Here is an 18,615-nt window from a genome sequence, read left to right on the forward strand (position 1 = left end):
GGTTTCCGACTTAAAAATAAAGCGAAGCCAGGGGTGTGCGGATGAAGCGCGGAGGGCAGGGCCTTCAGTTCTTTGAGCTGAAATATCAAAGTGGGTTATTTCGCTGTGCCATGCTGAAGGATAGTGCATTCTGAAAGAGCTCAAAGTGACAATTGGCGTAGTGTAACACACGCTATTGAGAGGAAGAATGACTCTTTAAACACTAAAGTGTAGAATGTCAATCGTTACAGGGGCTCTAGAAAGTCTAACAAAGGAAACACATCACTACGGAATTTTTAGGTAAATAACTTGATTTTTGGAACAAAGTGTCTATTTAAAATAATGATAAATGTTAATATTCATCTTTATTTTATATTAAAAATCTGCTTGAGCAGATCTCTATTACAAAGCTTTCACTGGAAAAACAGAAATTTGGATAGAATTTGGTATTTTTTTTTTAACATGGTGAATAATCTCCCTGCATTCTCTGTGGGGTTATTATGTTCTTACATTTACCCTAAACTAGAAAAGCCTTCTTGCTTCCCTTTTAACACCTATGGTAATTACCATCTTATTCCCATGATACTCTTCCTAGGTCCACTCATACATAAATTACAGAATCAGTAAGTGATAAATAGGTGGTACAGGTTATATTTACCATTGAACTTCAAAGAGCAGAAATGTCTCTATCTGAATGACTAAACCATCTTGTGAACCCCAAATCACTCCATACATATACAGTCAAGTCAAACAGATCCTTGTTTTCTCAGTGTCCATTGTATTAAAATACACTGTTTTCCCTTATTTAAAAATGCCTTAGGCACCTAAACTGGTAATTAACCATTTTTCATCTCAGATTATCCCAACACAGGATTTTACTTATCCACTTACCCAATCACACTGAGTTCCTTCTTTAAAGGGGGGAAAAAATCATTATTTCTGATGATGAAGATGGTGATGGCACTTTTTTTCTTAAGATTTATTTATATATTTGATAGAGAGAGAAAGAGTGGGGGGAGAGGAAGAAGGATAGACTCATTCAAGCAGACTCCCCACAGACGTGGAGCCCAGGAGGGGTTCAGTTTCTGGACCCTGATCATGACCTGAGCCAAAACCAAGTCAGATGCTCAACCAACGGAGCCACCCAGGCACCCAGTGGTGATGGCGCTTCTTAGATAATTAGTATTCATTCATGTTAAAAGCCACATATCCTGCCTTTTTGCTTGTTTTCCACAGAGATTTATGAAAGTATTACTGCTTAAAAATTCCCCACTAAGGGGTGCCTGGGTGGCTCAGTGGTTTAAGCCGCTGCCTTCGGCTCAGGTCATGATCTCAGGGTCCTGGGATCGAGTCCCGCGTCGGGCTCTCTGCTCAGCAGGGAACCTGCTTCCCTCTCATTCTCTCTGCCTGCCTCTCTGCCTACTTACGATCTCTCTCTGTCAAATTAAAAAAAAAAAAAATCCCCACTAAAACATTTCATTTACCTGACTGAAAGGCAAAAAGTTTAATCTATTAGACATGTCTGAAGTTAAGTACATGTGTATGTGCATACATTAAACTATTTTTTGACTTGAAATAAAACTTAGGAACAATATACTTCTAAAATAGTGGTTCTCAGCCAGGGCATTTTGGCCCCTAGGGAGTTTTGGCAATGTCTGGACACATTGTTAGTTATCACAACTGGAGGTACTATTGATATCAACTGTATACAAGCCAGAGGTACTCCTTAAAAGCTGACAAAAAGGGACGCTTGGGTGGCTCATTCTGTTAAGTGTCTACCTTTGGCTTAGGTCATGATCCTGGGTCCTGGGAGTGGGTGGTCCTTGCTCAGCAAGGAGCCTGCTTCTCCCTCTGCCTGCTGTTTCCCCTGCCTGTGCTCTCTCTCTCCCTGACAAAAAAAAAAAAAAAAAAGACAAGTAAGATGATCTGGTCCACAATGTCCATACTGGCAAGTTCGGTAAACCCTGACCTAAATAATTTATTAAAGACTCAGGTTTCTTCTAGATGATTGATTTGGTTTAAGCACAGATCATTTAAGGTGTTTGGAGCAAATTAGAGAAACAAAAATGAAAGGATAAGATTTTCTTTCAAAATATGTAATGGTTAGTATGAAATTAATGGGTGTTTGATGCTAGATTTGGTGAAATTATTGGATTTTCTCCCTACCTACCAGTTTCTTTGGAGGATCCTTAACAGCTCCAGCTGGCAGCTATACCAATTAGCTAGAAAAAGTATATGTAAAAGAAATGATTAACTAATGAAGTTATTTCAAGAAAAATCCATCTGTTAAAATTTGTCTATGTGCTATATGTCACAGACTTCTCCATTCGAGTCCAAATTAGCTTTGTGTGCTTCTAAAACAAACCTTATACATGGAAAAGTGATCCAGGCTCTTTATAGCTTTTAGAGATCTGAGGATTAAATTCCTTCCTGTGTGCTCTTAACTATGTATCAACTCTTCAGAGAAAGGGCATGTCTTGAGTTACATTAACTTCAATATTTTACTTCATATAAAGGGAAAGGAAGAAAAATGCAGATAGTGCAGAGAATACTTTAGTGTTATTTACTTTTGACTCCAGAAAAAAAATGCTAAAAAGAATCATAGTGGTGCGATGCCTGGGTGGCTCATTCAGTTAAGCCTCTGCGTTCAGCTCAGGTTATGATCTCAGGATCCTGGGATCAAGCCCTGCATCAGGGTCCCTGTTCAATGGGGAATCTGCTTCTCTCTTTCCTTCTGCCCCACCCGCTTCCCCCGTTCATGCTCTCCCTTGCTCTCTCCGTCAAATAATTAAATAAAATCTTTAAAAAAATCATAGTGGCTCTTAGATTCTTTCTGTAATTCAGAAAGTAGATCCAACATTGTTGGTAATTGGAAGTTATCTTATAATCACTGGTACAGTACACTCAGTGATGCAACTCTCCCCTCTATTCTTGCCAGATAAGATTTATAGACACTGCTAATATCATAGGGACAGAATAAGTGATATGAAGTAGTATAACATTCATGACTCTAAATCTCAAATATCGTTTTTTCTGTCCTTTTCTTTTTTTTATTTTCTTTTCCTTTCCTTTCTTTTCTTTTCTTCTTCTTCTTTTTTACATTTCAGAAATAAAATTAAGGCTGGTATTTCTATTCTCCATACCCCCTGGCTTTACTGGAAGTGCCAATTTTGATAATTTTCTAATATTCAAATTTTCTAATATTCAAAGTCAATGTAATATTTCTGTTTTAATTTTAAAATCTATGTCAAATTAAATATATGCCTTCGAGGTGTCTGGGTGGCTCATTGGGTTAAGCCTCTGCCTTTGGCTCAGGTCATGATCTCAGGGTCCTGGGATCAAACCCCGCACTGGGCTCTCTGCTTGGCAGGGAGCCTGTTTCACCTCTCTCTCTGCCTGCTGCTCTGCCTACCTGTGATCTCTCTGTCAAATAAATAAATAAAATCTTTAAAAATAAATAAATAAATATATGCCTTCAACTCTTACTTTAATAATCTAAAAAGATACGTTTAATTTGATTTCATATCTTAAAATCTTACAACAGTTGACAGAGATGTAGCAATAAGAAAGAAATATAATAAGACAATTGTGGTAGACTATGAACCAGTTTCATTTCACTGCATGATTTTCTAAACATGGCCTTCACATTTAATGTTCTAAGAAGTATTTTTTCCTCTGGTTGATGGGACATTGTCATGTTGCTTAGCTATAGATAAGGACACTTACTAGTCTCTCTCACTATAGTAAATTTTATTTGAATTGGTTTTTATTTATATTTCTTAATTTTGTGCAGAGAGATAGTCTACAAGGCATGTAAGAAGTGATCCACTTGTATTTTATTGCTGTAAATTTTTGTCTACACGAGAAATAGTGAAGTACACATATGTTTATGGTGAATTTGGGGTATTCACCATAATAGTATTGAAAATATTTTTCTCCTCAAATAAGAAATATTTTAAAAGAAAGGTTTTGCCTATATTTAATATAAATGCATGAATATATGCTCCTATAAAAAAGTACAAGACACAATGAAGAATATAATTAAATACTATAATATACCCAAGGGAGAGTATAGGATAGAAAAGAAATATGCAGAGAAATGTTAGCAGAAAATTTAAGGAAAAAAAAGAAACATGAAACAGTTAAGGGACTAATTCAAAGACTAAGATACCAAGGGATATACAAATGAAATGTACACACAGGGTGGGATCAGCCCATAAGCCCATATGGACCCCAGCACATGAAGCACCTGCAAAGGTCCATATAGAGCTCACAGAAGGACATAGAGACACAGGGGTGTAAAGAAGGAACAAAGAAAAACAAAGATGTAGGCTCTCTCATCTGGTATTGTTATTAAAAGAATGGTGAGTCAGAATTGCTAAAGAGCTTCATTATACACATTAATATTCCACATTAATAGAGATGCCATTTCCTACTGTTACATCTCATCTTTCAGCCTCTTAAAAACACTACCATTTAAGATGTTTGGATGTTGTGCTGCATTTTTACAATTATAAATGTAAATAGGTCCTAATGGTTTCATGAAATAAACTTAGGAAACAGATGTAACCTTTGCCTTTCCATTCATTTTCTTAAAACACACACACACTCACACAGAAACAACAACCCAAAGGAAACATGCAAACAAACAAGCAAAAAACAACAAAAAACAAACAAAAAACAAAAACCGACCAAAAAAAGAATATCTCCATGCCCCTTCCATCACATACCCACAACCCCCCCATGCCCCCACACACACCCTTTCCCCTTTTGTAAGTCATTTGAGATACAGTGATGCTAAAATACTGGGTATTGATGGTGAAGCAACTGATCCAACCTATTCTTACTAGTTTAATTTAAAAAGGAACTTACAATTAAAAAAAAATGATTTTGGAAGGAAATTTTATTTTTTTTTAAAGATTTTTTTATTTGACAGACAGAGATCACAAGTAGGCAGAGAGGCTCTGTGGAGAGAGAGGAGGAAGCAGGCTCCCCGCTGAGCAGAGAGGCCAATGGGGGGCGTGATCCCAGGACCCTGATACCATGACCTGAGCCTAAGGCAGAGACTTTAACACACTGAGCCACCCATTCACCCATGGAAGGAAATCTTTTAATGTGTATTTCTGTATTTATATATTATCCCACTTTTAGGACAAGAGGGAGGGTATACTAACATAATGTAGCCATCTTTATGATTCAGGACCACTGTGATGGTCATTGTGTGCCCACTATGTGTTAGTGCACCTAAAGTGTTTGTGGCACCTTGGTGGCACAGTCTGTTAAGCATTCGGCTCAACTGTTCATCTCAGGGTCATGAGATCAAGTCCCATGTTGGGCTTTGCACTCAGTGTGGAGTCTGCTTAAGATTCTCTCCCCTTCTCCCTCTGCCCCTTCCACTCATGCACTTGCTCTCTCTTTCTCTCTCAAATGATTTTTAAAAAGTGTCTAGCACGGTGACTAGAATAGGATACCCCTCAAACAGTGGTGACTGTCATTGTCCCTGGCCATTTATAATAACATTGATGCAGTGTTGATAGCTTAATTATTATGATATTGGGATGTTGTAAGGGGCTCTTTGAGTTTGTAGCTCTGAGTAGCCCTCTACTGCTATATCATTTAAATTTATTTGAATTCTTGTGTCTGTTTCTTGTGGTTTTCCTGCCTCCTACGTTTCATTCAGGTAGTTTTATTGATGCATATAGTGTCTCTTCCCCTCCCCCACCTCTTCTATTCTCCTTCAACTCTTGCCCCCAGTATGTTATCACACCATTAATCAGTTGTGGGCCAAGAAACAGATACACAACCTTGTCTGAGCAGGCTCTCATTCAGTATAAACATGTGACCTTCAGTATAAATATGTGACCTCTGTGACCCTTACCTTTAAAGACCACTTTATTTAACCCACTTACTAAGTCTTGAATGAAGTTCTTGGATTCATTTCTGAGATGATAAGAATATCAACTTCCCAAGAAGTAAGTTATCCTAGGAAACCTGAAATGAATGTTAGTTTATTTTTGGATTATCTACACATTTTGTTTGACTTATTTAAAATACTTTTTTCTGCAAAATTTAGCAAGCAGATTAATTCAGGACTTCCTAGCTCTTTCTTTTCACTCCTCTGAAAGCAGGGGCTGAAAAGGGTGGCCAGGACTCAGGCAAATGTTGAGAAGCCAAAGGGGAAGGTAGACAGGAAAATCCACAAGTCTGCGTCTTTCACTTGCCATGAGAATGTTCACCCTGGGACTTCAGCCAGAACTTCTGGATGTACAGTGACTTGGAAACACCTAACCAGCATTGGGAGCTGGATCTGGAGCTTGTAGAATTCTAGGTATTTGGTACTTGAGTTATACTCCCATGACCTGAAGAGTATCTCGGAGGATTCCAAAAGGCCTGAAAAGACCAAAGCCTATAGGTTTTGTTAAGCATCTTAAATAAAGACATGACCCTTGTCAGGTCCCTCTCCTGCTGTTTGTTGGTTGTACCCATCCCTCCACTATGAGTCCTACACCGTGGTTTCAGCCTAGTTTCTGATTTAGAAAGGCTCCTTCTAGCTGGTTGGGGGAAAATTGAACTCAGACCTGGGTTATAATGATGCACTTGAGCCAATACCTCAATGACATGCTCAGGCTTCACAGAATGTCCTTGGGTGGTTTAAAGCATGTAGGCAAAGACACAGAAAGCTTAGACTCCTGGTCCAAGACCCTATATCATATTCACCTGGGTGTTGTCAAAAACAGATTCCTGGGCCTTATCATAGAGCTTTTCAATGAGAAATTCTGGAGGTTGAGGCTGGGATATTGACTTTTTAATGCAATCCCCAGTAAAATTTCCTGCTATCCAACAATAACTCAAGGATATATGACTAAATATTGGGAACACCCTTTACTTGTATAAAAAAGAAAGGTCTAACACATTGCTTTTATCTAACAAAGTCAGAAATGTAATTTATGTAAGAGAAAGAAGAGAGAAGGGAGAGCTTGAAATGAGTGAGTGTTGCTTTCCTTTCCTTGAGTAAGCTATTGGTTAGTTGGCATCTAGCAAAGAAGACAATCAAGTCATCTGTATGGATCAATAAGGAAATCCATTTTGCTCTGTTTGGATTCTCCTAGAGACCTTGGGAGTTTAACAGCAGTGTATCTGTGAAGAATATCCATTCTGGTTTCTAGTTAGAACCTCTATCTTGGTCATACTGGGCCTTTGCCATTCTTGCAAGAGAACCTGCAAAGAACCTGAAACTTGGGCCTGCAGCAGTCCCCACTCCAGAGGTTTGTTTCAATTGTTCGAGGCTATCTAAGCAGGAGGACTAGCCAGTCCTGAGTGGGGCCCCCAGATGGAGTCATGACCCAGGGAAAGGGTGTGCTTCACTTGGTCACATGGTCTAATCGATATGACAGAATGGGTGTCTTCTTTGGGGGACACCAGAAGGGCAAGGACAGCAGACATTATGAGAACAATGAGGAGGTCTGGCTGTCATGACTGAGCCAAGGATCCCAGGCATTAGAGCTGATGGTGATATGAATGATAGGGGATATGATAGGGGAATGGAGTAAAAGTTTGTGGGACATGCTTCTGTCTCCAACAAGCGTGTCTCAGGAACAATTTCAAGAACAGATGTCAAGAATCTTGCCCACAGTGAAATGCATCAAAATAGCTAGGGGTGAGGACCTGGGGAAAGTGTGCAGCAGCCAACATTTTCCTTAAGAATGCTTCCATCAGAGGCACCTGGGTGGCTCAGTGGGTTAAGCCTCTGCCTTCGGCTCAGGTCATGATCTCGGGGTCCTGGGATCGAGTCCCACTCAATGTGGAGCCTGCTTTGCCCCTCTCTCTGCCTGCCTCTCTGCGTACTTGTGATCTCTCGCTCTCTGTCAAATAAATAAATAAAATTTAAAAAAGAAGAATGCTTCCATCATAATGACAGCATGTACTTTGATATGTTTACTTTATGCCAGACACTTTTCTAGTCATTTTACATACATGTATTCCATCTTCACTGCAATGCTTTGAGGTAGGTGATATTAGCATTGCCATTTTTAAAATGGCAGACATTGAGGCACAATTTGCCCAGGTCTTGAATCCAGTTTATTTGCCTCTAGAGTTTCTGGCTGTTAATGATATTTTTTCCACACTTGACCAGTCTCCCCAATTTCTTACCTCTCCCTGTTGCCATTAAAATATACCAGTTGTCATCAAAACTTTAAAGACTTGTAGTGTTATCACTCCCAGCAATATCTGCTTAGTAAGAGAAAGCTGACTGTGTACCTAGTGGAATGGAGTACCTAACAGTGGTCATCAATTTAGGAAGAGGGTGGAAAACTTTTTCAGTACCCTCCAAAATTCACTTTGGAAGAACCTAGTCTCTGTGATGGACTGTTCTGTACTGCAGGCTTCTGAGCTGTCCCTGAAGGATATGATCTGTCCAGGGGCCTTTGAACCACCTAAATGACCTGGGTGAGAGGATGTGAGTGCTCACCTCAGTGCCTCCAAGTTTAACTTAGAAAGTACATGCATATTTCTTTGGTCCATGAGATTTTCAATACTGAGCTAACAACGAACTGATTCTACCTTCAGGGATATAGGGCTTTTGTCTTCAGCTGCTTGCTTCTTGTCTGTAACTACACAGTATCTTGATGGCCTGTGGCTACTGCAAAGGAAAACACATATCCCTTGGATCAAAAACCCCAGCCAATGCTCAAAGGCAGTGAGGGACCCAACATCATTCATCTGGAAACCGATCTAGTAAAACAAACACTCCGAAAGAGCCCTATGCAAAATGTTGCTTAACATCACCTCTTTTCCCTTTAAATTTGCGTTAATGTATAGTTGACAGAATCAGACACTTATCTTCAAAATTAAAATTAAAAAATGCAGTTCTTCAAGAACATGCTGACCTACTTAATTATTACTATTTTTTTAAAGCTAAAGAAATTTCATTTCAAGATGATGAGGTCAAAAGAGTATAAGTAAAATCCGTTGATTTTGAAAATGCATGTGACTCCTTGGTTAATTGGGACCATGACATTGTCTGTTTCCCTCATCCAGTTTCTTCTTGGATTGCAACACAGAATCACTGAAGAAGACATAATTTCATAAATAATTGCTCACCTTTCTGGGGGTAGACTGCAACTGCCTCTGATTGATGCAGGCAGACGTGTTTATCCCCTGTGTTTATATTCTCCAGCTGCTGAATCTTTAAGTGCAATTTCTTGTCGGCAATTTAATCAGCAATATTCTGCATTAAGAAGAACCCTCCCTGCTTTAGATTTATAAAATGCAAAAACATTTTGGTTCAGAAATAAAGCTACCCCAGTCAATTTTTTAAAAAGCCAAGATTCCCTCATCTTGTATTTAATGTACTAGGACTGATTTCTTTCTCTCTTATTGAATTACCTCAAACAGAAAATCCAATTTCTGATTTGTATTTAATATCCAATGTTTTCAACACTTTAACATCCAGAAGTAATTAAATATTAGGTATAAGTAAAGGCATTCCTATCAGCTACATCTCACTCTCCGATGTTTGTCCTGCTTCCTAACTGAATATGATCTAGAGGTTTAGGGCAGGAGCTAGATGTCACGAGAGATTGTTTCCATCTTAGCTCAACCATTAAAAAGCTTCAAGACTTTGGATAAGTCCGTTCATCTCAATGTGTTAGTTTTCTCACATTTCAAATGAAAATATTAGGTGCTAAAACTGGGAGTCTCTTCTGGCTCTGTTGTTTGAGGCATCTCTGGATTACTGAATGATGTGTAGAGCCTTCAAAAAATGACCCTCTTCCTGCCTTCGAGACTGATGTTGTTCTCTCTTGCTGGAAGAGCTTCCTCACTAAGTCCATAAAACAAAGTCTAGTCCTTGAATCTCTGCTTAGCATCCACCTATTTTTCATAGAGTTTTTCTTGTGCTATTGTCTTGAAATTATGTCTCTCAAACTCCAAGAGCACTTTGTACTTCTCTAACAGTGTGTGTTATTCTGACTTATTGCGAGGTCCTATTCTTATTCCCATTAAGACATATGGCTGAGGAGGACAAGGTCCATACTTTCTCATCATTTTTTTAAGGTAGCCCTCATCCCAATGCAATCTTTCTTGAAGTTGATACAGCATAAATATTTATTGAACTTGTTGAATTAATTGGCATAATGACTTGAGAGGGTTACTGTTCCCAAGGAAACAAAAGCCAAATGAGAAATGTTTGACCATTAAGTGAAAAAAAAAAAAAATCAGATCCTCTGACTTAGAAAATTCCACACTGAAATCAATATAGTCATTCAGCCAAAAATGACCTATGCTGAATGCTGAATTCATTGCTTCTGCTCCTAAGTGTCCTGCTTAAAAGAATGTCTATTGCATTTCAGGCAGATTTATTAGGAGAAAGATATAAAGAATTTAGCCATAAAGCATTTAAATGTGGATCATTCTTGTCAAAGCCTTATCAGTTTCTGTATAGATGAACAGTGTGAAATTGATCACTTCTCAACATTTGAAGAAAGAAATGCATTTTTTAAGAAAATAATAGAGATCCACATTTTAAAGAAGGAATTTCAGTCTGCTTAACATTATGCATTATTGAACTTAGGTAGTAGAGAGAATGAAAGCACATTCAACTAGGTCATTTAACCTCTTTAGTGGAAAGACAGTGCATAAGTCCAGGGACCTATTATCATGTGACTGGCAGCCTTGTTCATGTATGCTCATAGGTAAAAATGGGTTAGAGTTATAAAATATTTGAAAAGCTTTTATAATTTTTGAAAAATTCAGTTTTTCAGAATTCAGTGAATAGATGGCAATCCCAAATTTAATGAACTGTCTGTAGTGCTGCATGGTGTTTCTCGGTTGAAGCAAACTCATTATTGTTGTTAGTCGATGGGAGCTAGGTTAATTAAATGTTCCACTTCTAGTGGAATAACCAATCAACTGGAGAATCTGGGCTATTGCTATTCCCAAATAAAAGAAATAAAAATACTAAATAGAATCTAAGAGGGGGAAGAGAGTATTAGTAGCATGGATTTTGAAGCAGTGTTATCCTGTCTAGCCAGGTCTACCCAGAACAACTGAAACTAAAGGAAAAAATTCAAATCTTGAAGTCTGTAACATTCCTCTGACAATTGACGGTGGAGGGAAAACTTTCCCCTACATTTTATTCTGGTCAAGTGACAGATTTACTTTCAACAAAAGAGCATTTTAAAAATTTTTTACATGGGGGCGCCTGGGTGGCTTAGTGGGTTGGGGCGCTGCCTTCCGCTCAGGTCATGATCTCGGGGTCCTGGGATCGAGTCCCGCATCGGGCTCTCTGCTCAGTGGGGAGCCTGCTTCCCTCTCTCTCTCTCTCTGCCTGCCTCTCTACTTGTGATCTCTCTCTGTCAAATAAATAACAACAACCAAAAAAAGCTTTAAAAATTTTTTACGTGTATTTCCTTGTTGCAGATGGAACCAAAGTAATTAAATTGGGAAAGAAAAAAGGGTAGAAAAACAAAGGTGGAAAGATTCAGCACATAAAGATCAGAGGCATCTATGTATCATCCATCTCTAGATGTGGGTGGGTAATTCTAATGCGGTTTTAAGTCCCATGATTCAAGCAAGAAATCCAGATTCCCAAGAACTAAAAGACCGAGTAAAGGTTTTGCTGTTAGTAGCTCCCAACAGAATGAAGACAGCTGAAATGAGACATTGCTCTCTCAAAGCTCCCACATTCCAAATATCAAAGTTGACTGTAGATCCACAAACTAGCTTCTTTCTTTGACTGATTACTTATTAATCACTTACTAATGATTAATAACAAGAGAGATGTGTCAAAACGATGAAAGCTTTTTGTCAATGTTGCCCCAAGAGAAATCTCAAACCTAAGAAATTAGATTGCCTGAGAGTGGTCTGCGTTTGGTTGATTGATAATGTTTACTCAAGGGCTGATGAATTTACTTTGGCTTCTAAACCAGGCTATGTTTATGAGTTCTGATTATGAAGTAAAACAGAATTGTCCATTGATGTTTAAGAGAAAAACAGCTTGATTTTCTATCCAGCCATGGTTCTCTATTTCTCTTTCATGGCCAAACCATTCAAGTGAATGTTCTGCCCTTGCTGCCTCCATTTCTTGTCCCGCAACTGCATTTCCCAAAACCCAGTTCCCACTTCTGCTCATTCAAGTCACGCTGGCTAATTCCCAACAGGTCTTTGGCCCTGGCCTCTTTCCTCTTCTAGTTCTCTTAAACCTCACAGAACATCCGACCCTGTTGTTTGTTCCATCTGAAGACATTTCTCTTGATTCTCCTGCAATATGATATCCTCATTAGCAATCCTTTTTGGTGGGAGAGGTCTGCCCCCCCATCAACTAAAAAAGTTCTTCTGACACAGTGTTGTGATTAGCTTTTGAATATTTAACATCCTAACTAAACTGTCAGGGCACGATACTGAGTCTTTTTTATTGCAGCAACAGCACATTTGCTGGCACAGAGTACATGTTCGGTATGTGTTCCTTGAATCATCAAACGACTGTTCCACTAAAGTAAATGAATGTATATCCGATCTCCACAGTTAAATAGTAAAATTTTAAGAGCGAAGACTGTATATTTTAAGTGCCCATGGTTTCTATGACTATTGTTTTGCATACTCAGTTTATTTTATGGATTATTTTTCCAAAGCTAACATTTTTAAAATAGCAAAGCCCAGTTGAATTACCATGAAGTATTGACAATAATCTGAATTTTGCACAGGATGAGAAGATCAAGACTAGTGAAGATATTTTAGAACCAGCTGCTCCAAAAAATATTAATGGAGAACCCAGGTTTAGATAAATTTTTATATGAAATAGTAAGAAGAGAAATCAGTCCTGTTACTGATGGGGGAAACTACACAGTACTCAGCAAGGAAAATGAAAGCAAATACTCATAGTGTAAGTAGTTTGTATAAGAATTAAAATAGGATCCATTAAAAATAGCATAGCATAGGTATTTACTGAATGATTCTAGAAACAGTATTAAGATCTTACGTGGTAGATAGGAAACTATCAGTTAAATTGTAGATGATATTAGTATGGCCCACTTACTATTTAATTTCCAGCATTTAAGGAGAATAAAACATATATCCTCATTTCTAAACTTTTGTTTATTTTTTAAAAATTCCTTTGTTCAAACAGCATAAAAAACAATCTCATTATAATGGAAAGTATTTTTGGAGAGTTCCTTGAGATACACAGGTAACACGTATGGGCAAAGACACAGGAGTCAAATGTCCTGCGGTTGAAAGATGGATTTATCACTTAACATCTGTGCTTTCAGAGCATGTCAAACTCTCCATGTATTGGTTTTTTCATATTTACCTCAGAGGATTGTGAAAAATTAAAGAAAATTGGGTTCAAGAAAAGACCTTGTAAAATGTAAATTACTGTGCAACTATTAGGGGCAATTGACTTTTAGCTCTCTGTGGAAAAAATAAATATTTTATTAAAAAACGAAATAAGGGGGCGCCTGGGTGGCTCAGTGGATTAAGCCGCTGCCTTCCGCTCGGGTCGTGATCTCAGGGTCCTGGGATCGAGCCCCGCATCGGGCTCTCTGCTCTGCGGGGAGCCTGCTTCCTCCTCTCTCTCTGCCTGCCTCTCTGCCTACTTGTGATCTCTCTCTCTGTTAAATAAATAAAAAATCTTTAAAAAAAAAACAAAAAAAAAACGAAATAAGGTCAAAAATGAATTAAATTTTCAGAGGTTCTATATTGTTCGTATAACTCTCTTCAGCTAGGCTTGGGTAAAGGATCTGACATCTTAAGTGGCTCATCCAATTCCTGATGTGAGGAGCATAAAGCATTAGGGAAAATGTAAGCCATTCTCTGCTCCCACAGGGGGCAGGCTGCTTTCAGGTTGCTGAATGATATCTCAGTCTTGAATTTGGAGGGACATCACACCTGATGCAGTACAGTTAACCCTATTCTAGAAAGAACAGCTCTGAGAACAAGGGAGGTGTCTTCATTGTACAGAGCTTCAGGTAAGGGATGCCTGAGTGGCTCTGTTAGTTAAGTCTCTGTCTTTGGCTCAGGTCATGATCCCAGGGTCCTGGGGTAGAGTCCCCAGGCACTGGGCTCTGTGCTCAGTGGGGAGTCTGTTTCTCTCTCTTCCTCTGCCCCTCCCCCTGCTCATACTCTTTCTCAAATAAATAAAATCTTTAAAACAAAACACAACAGAAAGCAAAGGGTCAGGCAACATGAAACATGTTGGTGAAAGATGTCTCAACAGAAAAAGAAAAAAGTCACTAGAACTGAGGAGGTTGGCATGTTTTTCAAACATAATAAATATTTTAATATTTATTATTAATATATAAATGCTTAATATAAAAAATATTTAGTATGTAGAGGGAGGACAGTCAAAGTTGTTGGGTCTAAGCAGATTCAATAGAATTGTCTTTTCTTTTAAAATGGTCAGTTAATAAGCAAAAAAAAAAAGTTAAAGGTTAGCATTTGAAAATTTCAATGCCATAAGGCAACAACAAACACTTAAATTTTGTACAGAATTCTACGTACACAAAGAATGCTTACCTCCTCAGTACAGATTAACTAGCGTAACTAGGCAATGCATGGAGTTACCAGCCATAGTATTTCTCATAAGTGAGAGGCTGTGACACAGAAATAGCTATTGAAATGCGTCGTTGTCAATTTTCTCATATTTTATTAACTTCCATGGCTTTCCCAGTTAAAGTCTTTATCGAGATGCTAATTAAGCAGAGGTTTGCTTTGCACATCAATTTTTAATATTCACTCCTCATAGTAAAATGAAACCTACAGCATGCGGCTTCTCCAGTTAAAAGCAGTCCTGACCTACTTCCATGTGAAATCAATGGAAGACTTAGAGAAACTTACAAGTAGCTGACATTTAAGGAGCCCAGCTCCCAATCCATGTTGGTCTAAAATGTGTATTTCCCTGGGCTTCAGCATCCTCCCCTTTATTAATTTTAAGAGTTCTTCTAAGAATAGTGAAGACTATGGAAGCCAGATAATGAAGCCAGACCTGAGTTTTGTGCCCCTCGGGGACTGGGAGCTGCTGTGTCAGCTGCATCTGTGGTGTCTTCGAATTAACAGCGACCCCTAGGTCTGGGACTAGGGAAGGGAAAGTGAGCCCTAAAGGGCACCCACTTGCCTTCAAATATAATCCACAAACAAGCAGTATTGCCTCTACCAGAGTAAGGTCTTCAGACACGTATGTTCCAAGGTTTTTGAAGTAAGACATACCATACGTAGCAAAATTTTTGGAGACTTGTATATTACATATCTGAATTGAAGGCAGTGAAATAGGAACACGAATCATACATACCCAGCTAGACAGAGGAGCGGTAGCCTTCAGGGCAAGCACCTTGGGCTTCCTTCTGGTGAGGGTCTCCTACTGAAAACCAGCCAAGCTCCTTTCAAGAGTTAATGTGCAAGCCACATAAAAGGATAGAAAGGGAGAGTCGGCCTCATGGTAAGTTCCAGAATCCTAAGCAAAAACTGATGGAAGAAGTAGTGTTCAGTGTACATGCCTTTTATTCCCTTGGGTGAGTTTATGCTTAAGTATTTGGGGAATTTTTGATGCTAGTAACTCATAAACATTTTAACCACATATATGCATTCATTCAGTCTTTCTTTCATTCGATGCATGTTTATAAAACACCTAGTGTGTGCCAGGCACTATTCCAGGTGCTAGATCCTTTATTTTGAGTTGTCAGGTAATAAAACCTGAGAAGCCAAATGAAGATGAGAAGTACATTTATTAATGAGGAAGGTGTCTTGTGAGGGAAGATTTGGCAGCCAAAAACAATGTTACAAAGATATATAGTTAAAAGAGAGAGAGATTTAAAACTGAGTATTTTATTTATTAAAAAATTTTGTTTATTTATTTGACAGACAGAGATCACAAGTAGGCAGAGAGGCAGACAGAGAGAGAGGAAGGGAAGCAGGCTCCCTGCTGAGCAGATAGCCTGATGTGGGGCTTGATCCCAGGACCCTGGGATCATGACCTGAGCCGAAGGCAGAGGCTTTAACCCACTGAGCCACCCGGGCGCCCTGGCACTTTGTAATTAAACAGCTTATTCATGCATTTTGTGTGTGTGTGTGTGTGTGTGTGTATGAGACAAAACGTGAAGAAAAGCTGATGCCAAGGAGGAACAAGAGGGCAGGTGGCATGCGTCTAACCTAAAAGTAACCTGAAAAAGAGAGAAGGAGAGAGGAGAGGAGGGAAAGAGGAAAGGGGGAGAAACGAAAAGAAAGAGCAAGGAAGGAAGGGAGGGATGGAGGAAAGGAGGGTGGAAAAAAAGAAAGAAATATAAGTGGAATGAGATCGCCATATGGAATTTCTAGAGAACTCTTGTATCCTACCTTCCTTTGCTCCAAAGAGAACAAGTGGAGAATAAGATCCTTAACTTGGAGGGAGCCTGGGTGGCTCAGTTGGTTGAGCATCTGCCATCGGCTCAGGTCATGATCTCAGGCTCTGGGATCGAGCCCTGCATCAGGCTCCCTGCTCAGTGCGGAGCCTGCTTCTCCTTCTCCCTCTGCCCCTACCCCCTCTCATACTCTATCTCTCTCTCTCCTCTCAAAAAAAAAAAAAAAAAAAAAGTCCTTAACTTGCTACTCTCTGTCCTTTGACCATGAGTCACACAGTGGGCACTCTATAAATATTTGCTGGGCCTTGGAAATAGTCTTATTTAACTTCCTCATGTTAGAGACAAACTAAAATCCAAAGAGGTTCAAATACTAGAGCAAAAAATAGGCTGTTAGGTAAAAGCATATTCTGAAAAGAGTTCCAGCTCTCCTGAATACTCTCTAGATGCTAAGAAATCAACATTTAAATAACTATCTATGAGTTTTGCCTATAGCTTTACTTGATCTTCTTGACTAACTTCATTTAAAATACCATTTTGGATTAACCTAGTTAATCAGAGACTTTTTATAAACAAGTGCTGCCCCCCCTTTCAAATTTATATGCATAGTTTTTCCTAAGAAAACTTAAGAAAAATTCCAGATTGGCCAACAATAATTCCCAAGCACCATTTCTTTATTCTAGCCATATTTATCTAGAGAATTGGTGATTTAAAATCAGGGAGAAATGCAATGCTTTATACATTCAATTCTGTAGTCATCAGTTATATTTCCCTTTAAAGGGTTAAAATCTCTGCCTTGCTTTGCTTATGAAACCTTAATAGCTATGACTTTTTTAACCCCCCAAACCTGGCCATTAGTAACTGTGATTCCAACAATCTAAGTTTTGCATTTGTTTTGATAGAATTTAATTATTCTTTCTACCTTTGTGATGAAGGGATTATTCTTCTTAACTTTTAGTGTTTGCTTCAGGAACAGTTATGAATGTATTTTCAGAATGACATCTCTCAGGAAGAATGGAAATGTTATTTTTCTTCCCATGCATTAATATTTTTAGTGCCTGAATGCCTCTGTTTCTTTTAAAGAAGACTGAAGCATTTCTCCATCTGCCTGTTAAAATGATTTGAGTCTTAATTAATGTTGATTGCACCTGTGCATGTATTCAACTACCCACACACCTCCCATCTACTAGTAGCAAAGCTTGTCTTTCCTTTGAAAATTAAGAGAGAGAACTATGACCTTTAAAAAAAAATGGGCATAGAAAACAGACAATACTGAGAAGTATGATGTTCTGTGGCTGTCTTAGATCAGTGACTTTGTATCTCCTAATGATTGTTGGGCAGATGATGTAAAGCAGTATGTTCCTTAAACTGCTGGCTTCCTTATCAGTTATAAGGCAGCCTAGCTGAAGAAGCAAAGCAAAAGAATCAAAATTCAACAACAAATTTTCACCCACCCACTCACTGATTGTGTATGTTCCTAGTTTTAGCAGCTCAATTTCCCCTTATTTATGAAGATGGGGAACAATCATAATGCAAAAAAATAAATAAATCATAGTGATTGTTTTAAAATTTGATGTGGTCAAGCATTTTTCTTCTCCACCTATGAAAATTTTTTCAACGAATTTTAATAAATATAAAATAGATCAGCTACATTTTTTTTCCCTTTCTCTTGGGTAAGGAAAGATAATTAAAAAGCTTTCAGCTAAAATATGGAAAACCAGGGAAATAGACAACCCAGCCAATCTACAAAAAGAGTAATGAAAAATATATTAAGTGTTGCTAAAAATGTTCCATTAAGTGTAGAACAGTGGTTCTGACCCTGACTTTGCTTTAGAAAGTTTTGGGAAGCTTTTAAAAAATTATCAATGTCAATTTTTTTTTTTTTAACCCATGTCAAGGCCCCAGCTTCAGCAATGTAATCTAATTATGGCCCAGGCATGGATATTTTTAGAAGGCTCTCCAAAAGTTTCTAATATGCGGTTAGGCCTGGGAATCTTTAATATACAATGTATTCTGGTAAGTATCAGTAGAATCCTAAACTTGAAGATCCTTGAGTCCAGATGCCTCATTTAAAGATAAGCAAATGAAGGCTCAGAAGGGGAAAATGATTTGCCCAAGGCCTCCCAGTTAATTAGGGGTTAAGTCTGAACTGACACCTAGGGTCTCATAACCCCAAGTCATCTCTGTTTACTCTGTACTATGTTGGGGTTGGGACTTCCCAAGTCGTGGCATTCATAAGTATGAACGCTCTGTACTTGGTTTCTGAATTTCTAAAGTGAATCCATGCACTGTGTTGTTAACACCAATT

General features: G+C 38.5%; 1 protein-coding gene across 3 annotated transcripts in view; it reads left to right on the plus strand.

Moving 5' to 3' along the window:
* NYAP2 (neuronal tyrosine-phosphorylated phosphoinositide-3-kinase adaptor 2) overlaps positions 1 to 18,615 on the plus strand; it is a 266,821-nt gene that overhangs the window by 154,399 nt on the left and 93,807 nt on the right. The window lies entirely within an intron of this gene.

The sequence above is a fragment of the Meles meles genome, chromosome 9 (assembly GCF_922984935.1).
Source record: "Meles meles chromosome 9, mMelMel3.1 paternal haplotype, whole genome shotgun sequence".
Classification (NCBI taxonomy): Eukaryota; Metazoa; Chordata; class Mammalia; order Carnivora; family Mustelidae; genus Meles; species Meles meles.